At 43.4% G+C, this 7,763-nt stretch overlaps 1 long non-coding RNA gene across 1 annotated transcript; it reads right to left on the reverse strand.

Moving 5' to 3' along the window:
* Window positions 1–5,389: 5,389 nt before the first annotated feature.
* Window positions 5,390–7,478, reverse strand: LOC308575293. The gene is made up of 2 exons (XR_014002736.1): window positions 7,263–7,478; window positions 5,390–6,173 (listed from the first exon to the last, which is right to left on the reverse strand). It is a non-coding gene; the product is annotated as an uncharacterized lncRNA (long non-coding RNA).
* Window positions 7,479–7,763: the final 285 nt, after the last annotated feature.

The following is a 7,763-nucleotide window of genomic DNA, read 5'->3' on the forward strand; positions in this document are numbered from 1 at the left end:
ACGCATTCCCCATTAGCCTTCCTTCCTCTTTCCCTGTGTAATATTCCAGTGTGTTTTGTTTTGACTGCAGCAAAACTACATGATGGACTTGGAGATTCATGTTTGGGGTCAGGATTCTTATCCAAGGACTTATCCAAGATCCAGGATTCTTATCCAAGGACTTATTCATGTTTGGGGTCAGGATTCTTATCCAAGGACTTTCAAGGGAACTTTGTCAAACAAAACAAAACAATTGGACTTGCTTGCTCCATTTTGCTGGTTCCTGACATTCATTGGATCCTATAACTAAAGTCTCTTTATAGCTTCTTGCTGGTCTTCCCCTTTCCCATAAGTTTTTCCCCAGTGAGTTTCAGTAGGAGGAGAGAAGTGGCGAAAGAGGGCAGAAATGTAGGAAAGAAAAGGTAGATAATGAAACAGACTGTTTGCATTGGAATCTTGCAGGAATGACATTTGGCAACACATGGGTTTATTTCCGTCCCGTCAGTTTCTCTCATTTTCTCATTTCTCCAGTCTTCAATTCAGTTCTCCATATTTCTGCATCAGTTCAGATGTGCTTTTAAATCCTCATAGAAATTCATGAGCATTTTAGTACACATTTTCACAAAAGCACGCAATTTGTCTGCATTTTTCCTCCTTCACATGTTTTTGGAAACAATTTCCCTTACTAGCATGCACAATTGCTTTTCATTTTTGCAGGCATAAAAGCATTTTCATGCCCCTCCCTTTCACTGCTTTTGAACATATTCTTTTGTTGCAAAATTGCGTTGCAAAATTTGGTGAACTGCAAAATTTGTAGGGTGGGACGCAGGTGGTGCTGTGGGTTAAACCACAGAGCCTAGGACTTGCCAATCAGAAAGTCGGCGGTTCGAATCCCCGCGACAGGGTGAGCTCCCTTGGCCAGTAAAGCAAGATGAGTGCCGCAACCCCAGAGTCGGCTACGGCTGGACCTAATGGTCAGGGGCCCCTTTACCTAAAATTTGTAGGGTAGGTGTTTCTGTTGCAGATCATTAGAGTATAAGAGGTTGGTTTTGGCCCAGCCTTATTTGAATTGGGAGAAGCAGTTGATGGGTTTTGAGGGCAGCAAAATAACTTTTGGCAAAGCCAGCAGTACCTCTAGGTTCAATCTGCATGACCGCTTGATGTGGATCTCAGGTAGAGGTGTATGAAACAAATACTCTGAAGCAAAACTCCATAACCAAAACCAATATGGTTCTCCTTGACAGTCATCTAATTTCCCAGGACATTTCAGAGGTATTTCATCCAAGTAGAAAGGTTTGAAATCTGCTTTCAAATTTTGCTGTACATGAAGGCTGAAGAACATTTTGCCCTCTGGATAATAGATGAACTACAGTTTCCATCAGCCCCAGCAAGCACGGCCAACAGCCAGGGGTGATGGGAGCTGTAGTTCAGCAACAATTGGGAGACAAAATTTATCCACAACTGTATTAGATAATGAGGTGGTGGAGATGCTCTGGGAGGTACCCCCTGGAGAGCTTATGGTCGATGTTTTCCAACAGAAAATGAACAAATCTTGGAACAGGTACTCCTCTAGCCCCAAGAAAGAGATTGTTCTCAATGAGAACTGAAAGCTTCTACCAGACTGCTTAAGGGCAACAGTGATGAGAAGGTAGGTCACTCTGCAGGTCATTCTCTGGGTGATCTGCCGTGGATCTGTTAGGGATTGTAATTCCATATATTTCAGCAGAAGCAAGATGAATTGCCTATGCTTCCATGGTCAATGTCCAGAGAACCTTCCTAACTGTTAAGAATTGTTTGCTGGTGGAGCAACCAGCCTCTGGGCAGCCATCTTTCAGGAGTGTTATACTTGCATTGAGCAGAGGGTGGTAGTGAGTTGCATGGCCTTGATGGTCCTTCTCAACCCTAAAATACTATGATCCTAAAAGTCACGTTTTCAGATTTCATTTCCCAGTCATGAGCACTACATACCAGCAATGTTAAAGTTTAGTTAAAACAAGAAGAGCTATGTACTTCAGATGCTGGCATCTGACTTTGCATGATACATCTTCAGACAGGGCTCTGCCTCCCAGCTGAATGTTTTTCATGTGGAAAGAACTTCTAATTACAGTAAGTAATTGAGCGCTCTGTTTATGAGCATGAGTTGCTCACAAACCTCAGAACAATAGCATATGCAAGCTACACCCTACAGGTCCTTTTCCTCATAACAAGCTAAAGCCACATTCTTGTATGAGATGCAATCTCTCAGTTCCTGAGGTTTCGGCAATTGAAATCAAAGGAATCATCAAAACGATCAATGTGTCTCTGGTTTCTTGCGTTTAAGCTGTGGAAGAACAAGGACTGATGGACACAGTCTTGCCACACAAGGTTGTTTCCACTGATCCAAACAATGTTCTGGTGGGCTACAGTAAGCCATCAGAACAGAAGATGATACAGCAGGGGTGGGCAACCCTATTTTATTTCTGAGGGCCACGCAGTCTCAAGGGTGATATAATAAATATATATATATATTTTTTAATTTATACCCCACCCTTCCAGGTTCAGAAAACCGGGCTCAGGGTGGCTAACAACAAATTTTAAACGCTCAATTGATGCAAGAAAAAACAGTATAAAATATAGTATAAAACGTGAATAACAATAAATTCATAATTCAAAAATCAATTTAGGGGGGAAATCCATCCAATAAACATTAGATGATCACCAGGGTTAGCTGGCTAAATTAGCCCTATTTGGGCCAGCGAGGAGACCAGGGGAGAATTAGCTGTGGGTCCCAGAGTGGGCAATCTTCGTAAAAAGTGGAGAGGGAGGGAAGGAAGGGGAATAAAAGATCCAGTGAACCTGAAGGAGCGTCTCCACCTCCATCGTTCTGCCTGGACACTGAGGTCCAGCACCAAGGGCCTTCTGGTAGTTCCCTCGCTGTGAGAAGCCAAGTTACAGGGAACCAGACAGAGGGCCTTCTCGGTAGTGGTACCCGCCCTGTGGAATGCGCTCCCACCAGAGGTCAAAGAGAAAAATAACTACCAAACTTTTAGAAGACATCTGAAGGCAGCCCTGTTTAGGGAAACTTTTAATGTTTAATAGGTTATTGTATTTTAGTGTTTTATTGGAAGCTGCCCAGAGTCACTGGGGTGGGGAAACCCAGCCAGATGGGCAGGGTATAAATAATAAATTATTATTATTATTATTATTATTATTATTATTATTATTATTATTATTATTATTATTATTATTATATCAGGCTAAATTCAAATTGAAAGCCAGGTGGAATAGCTCTGTCTTACAGGCCCTGTGGAAGGAAGTTAAATCCTGCAGGGCCCTGGTCTCATGGGACAGAGTATTCCAACAGGTTGAAGCCATCACTGAGAAGGCCCTGGCCCCGGTGGAGGATCGTCTGACTTCCTTAGGGCCCGGGACCTCTAAACTATGATTATTCATGGACCTTAAGGTCTTCTGCAGGGCATACCAGGAGAGGTGGTCCCGTAAATACGAGGGCCTTAAGCCACATGATGATATGATGCGGGCCTCATTGATACCCTGAAATTGGATGCTCAGAAGGAATGTTTTAATAAATAAAATTTCTCATTTGCTTCTTTGTTCACTTTCATCAAAGGTAGGCTGACTCCAAAAATGTATGTTCACTAATGCCTCCTTGGTTGTGATTGAGTAGACGTTGCTCAGAGTTCCAGCCAACCATGCCCTCTTATAAGCTACTCCATTCCATTCTCCTAAACACCCCTCCCAGTTTTCCATTCCAAATACTGTGTTTTGTGCCCCCTGCACATGCTCAACCCTCAATGGGCTGTTTTGATCTACCCAGCTGAATTTGTTTTGTTCTTCTAGACACGTTGTGTTTCCCTGAGCCTGCTCATAGCCCTTTCATGTGCATAGGTGGGGTGGCATTTATTTAATGAATTTGCTATTAGAATCTGATTGCCGGGCCAAGACAGCCTGAGCACAGCAGTTCACGGATTCATAAGCTCAAGACTTGATTACTGTAACACCTTAACACTTGTTTCTGATGCAGAAGCTGCAACTAGTGCAGAATGCAGAAGACAAACTGGTCGCAGGAGGAGGCTACTGGCAAAAGAGTATGCTACTCCAGTTCAAGAGACCTGCTCAGATTACCTGGGCCTTGCTCCAGGTTATTGTGTTAATTTAGAAAGCCTTAAAGATCACATGGTTCCTTGTGCTCTGCCTCAGTTGCTGAGGTCTTCTGATGGGGGATTTTGGGTGGTCTCACATGACCTTGGTGTTCAGCTAGCTTCTGCTAGGGGGCAAGCTTTCAGTGTACCTTGTTTCCCCCATGGAACTCCTTGCCAGTGGAGACTCAGCAGGAATCATTCTGACAGGGCTTTCAAAGTCTCTGGGATTACTTCTCAACTATCTTCTACTGATGCGGATATTATTATTTAACCTTTTTACAGTGGCACCTCGGGTTAAGAATTTACCGTATTTTTTGCTCTATAAGACTCACTTTTTCCCTTCTAAAAAGTAAGGGGAAATGTGTGTGCGTCTTATGGAGCGAATGCAGGCTGTGCAGCTATCCCAGAAGCCAGAACAGCAAGAGGGATTGCTGCTTTCACTGCGCAGCGATCCCTCTTGCTGTTCTGGCTTCTGAGAGTCAGAATATTTTTTTCCTTGTTTTCCTCCTCCAAAAACTAGGTGCGTCTTGTGGTCTGGTACGTCTTATAGAGCAAAAAATACGGTAATTCGTTCCAGAGGTCCGTTCTTAACCTGAAACTGTTCTTAACCCGAGGTACCACTTTAGCTAGTGGCGCCTCCCGCTGCTGCTGCACGATTTCTGTTCTCATCCTGAAGCAAAGTTCTTAACCCGAGGTACTATTTCTGGGTTAGCAGAGTCTGTAACCTGAAGCGTCTGTAACCTGAAGCGTCTGTAACCCGAGGTACCACTGTACTGTAATTTGGAAGTAATACTGTGTTTTTAGGTTGTATGCCACCTTGTGATCTCTCATACAAATGTGCAATTTGTATCTATTTAAGTACTTCAATTAGCAAAATAAAACTGTGCTGGAAATGGTTGTTGAAGGACAGCATCAATTCTGTGAAACAAAGCAGTCTCCATTGATGTTATCCGTTCAACTCCACTGTTCCACTGCACTGCGTATACTGTAATGTTTTATTGTTGCTATGGCTAATGCGAATAAAGTTTTTATCTTTCTCTCTCTTGCCACTGTTCAACTCCACTTATTTAAGGGTTTCTAATGGTTCTCTGGAAGACACTTCTGATGTAGAATGAGTGCCCCAAGGTATTATTTGGAGCTGGATGCTGCTGCAACTGTGCTGAAGCTAAGCTGGTCTAGGTCAGCTCAATTCCTGGACAGGAGGCAACAAGGGAACCGTACGCATTACCACATTTCAGTTCAACCACAGAAGAAAAAGCGGAGGCAAATGCTTTGCGATGCAATTGAAATTTTAATATGAGAGCAAAGAGATGCAAATAGTTCAGTGAAAAGGGCAAACAGAATACAGACTGAAAGACACCATGTTCCATAATACTTTCTTCCCGCAAGAAAAAGAAGGGTCGTAGAACAGGATGGAAGAAGATCACAAACCAAAAGGGTATACAATGCATGTTCAGAAATGGGAGCATTCACAATCAGGGTTGCATTTCCTTTTTCTTTTTGGGAGGAGAGAGATCTTCTTAGGACATTACACTGGGGAATTTAGGGAAGGGCCCCAGTGTGGCGTTCATATTGCAATCTCTCTCTGGCTCTTTCTCCCAATTCCATAATTCCCAATTCAGATGCCACAGGTTGTTGCTTGTGCCAGTTCTGATGCTGGGTGTTCAATCTCTCAGAAGGCAGTGGTAAGAACCGGTCCAGCTCTTCCTTATTTTTGTTTGCCCCATTGTTCTTCCATGCACATCCTTCTTTGGTCTTGATTTAGAATTGACAGCTACCATAGTTGCATGGTAGCTGGGGCTGAGAGTAGAAGTCGGACATGTTGGAGCCACCACTGCCATACAGAGAAGGTCTTCCGTGAGTGTATCTAGTGCATGGGTTGTACTGCTCAATGCAGAAAGGCTGGTCAGGGCAACAGAGAGCTGGCCCTGGGATGGTCAGGACAAAAGGTGGTGGTCGGATGGTCACTGTTGAAGGAGGGCACTGGGCATAGCAAGGATCCTGCCACATACCAGAACGACGGCCATAAGACATCTTTGAGGTTTAGAGGTAGATCTAAAAGAAGAGTCAGTGTTATGCAGAATTCCCAGAAGTCTGAGACAGACACAGGTTAAGGGCTCTGTTGGATCAGACCAAAAGGCCATCTACTTGCACACCATGGAAAAGATAATCTGAGTGCTTGGTAACTTCCTCTTTGTGGGACTCATAGCTGGGCAGTAATATATTCTGGATTATCAAGCTCTGGATTTTCCTCATTGAGTAGAAAATTGTTCTTGTAAATCTATATGGCCTCCTCCAACTCTACAATTTAGATGAGCCAGTCTTCTGACTCAATATAAGCAATTCCCTTAACCAAATGAGAAAGTGCAGAAGGTCCCAGGTCTAAATAGTGCTGGTATCAGTTTAAAGGACCTCTCATAGAAAGAATGAGAAATACTTCAGCCTGACACATTTTAGGATAGATAGTCCAAGGGCCTGGTAGTTTCCTCTTGGTGGGACTCACAGCTTCATGGTAGAGCTGTGTAGAAGGCAACAACTGCCTCCACCACTGCTATTGCTACTGCAAAGCTTGTGAGTTCTAGCAAAAAGGAAGCTACCTTCCATTTGGACCAATGATAAACCTCAATCAAGTATCTCATCTAAGCACGTAAATCAGTGGTGAGGAACCTGTGGCAACAACTGGCAACCATACCTCTACCACAAAGGTTTTGAATTCTACTGAAAAGGAAGCAACCTACCATTGGACTTTCTACCCCAATTACAATATTCAAGAAACATTCTCATCTATGCTGGTAAATCAGTGGTGAGGAATCTGCAGCACTCTAGAAGGTGCTGGACTGCTGCTCTCATTTATTGGAGAGTTGGAGTCCAATGACATCTGGAAGACTGCATGTTCCTCACCTATATTGTAAGACCCAGAGAGCTTTTGCCGGTTGCACTACCCCAACCCACTACAATATTCCATCATGCAAAGAAGAAGAAGCAACACAGGCCGATTTGCTTGAAAACCTGCCACAATGTAGCAAATCCCTGAGCCTACTTATCCTCAACAATTAGCAGCTACTGACAGACCCCTGCAGAACTGTGGCACACTTAGAAGAATAAGAAGAAATGGCCACAGTTCCAGAATCCTAGTGGACTTACCTATTTCTCTGAGAAGTGCAGAAATTAAGATAAGTGTTTGGAAGAAGCCTAGAGCAAAGGCTTTTTATACTGCTTGGTGGTAGCAGGAAGCATATTTAATACTTCCTTTTTTTCTCAGGGGGTATGATGGTGAGCTGATAAATTGCCACAGGGAAAATCCCCGATTGCTTCAAAGAGCTGACACCCTTTCCTTTATAATCTAATATTCATGAATTATCACCTCAATTTCATCATACATTTCTCTTGAACACCGTATCAAAGTATTTTACAATACCAGTGGCTGCATGACGAATATTTCAGCCTTGCATGGACAAAGTGCCATGACTCAGCATTTCGTCTTCATGAAGCTGCTTCCCGAAAAATTGTACATCACCATCAACAACTGGTTACGAGACACAGCCGGTGTTGGTGGTCATCAGGATAGTGTCACTGTCAATGCCTTGAAGCCACTAATTTGGCCACTCAATTCTCCCTTCATAGAAGACCCCTGAGAAGATGGGG

The sequence above is a fragment of the Podarcis bocagei genome, assembly GCF_964188305.1.
Source record: "Podarcis bocagei genome assembly, chromosome: 16".
NCBI classification, from domain to species: domain Eukaryota; kingdom Metazoa; phylum Chordata; class Lepidosauria; order Squamata; family Lacertidae; genus Podarcis; species Podarcis bocagei.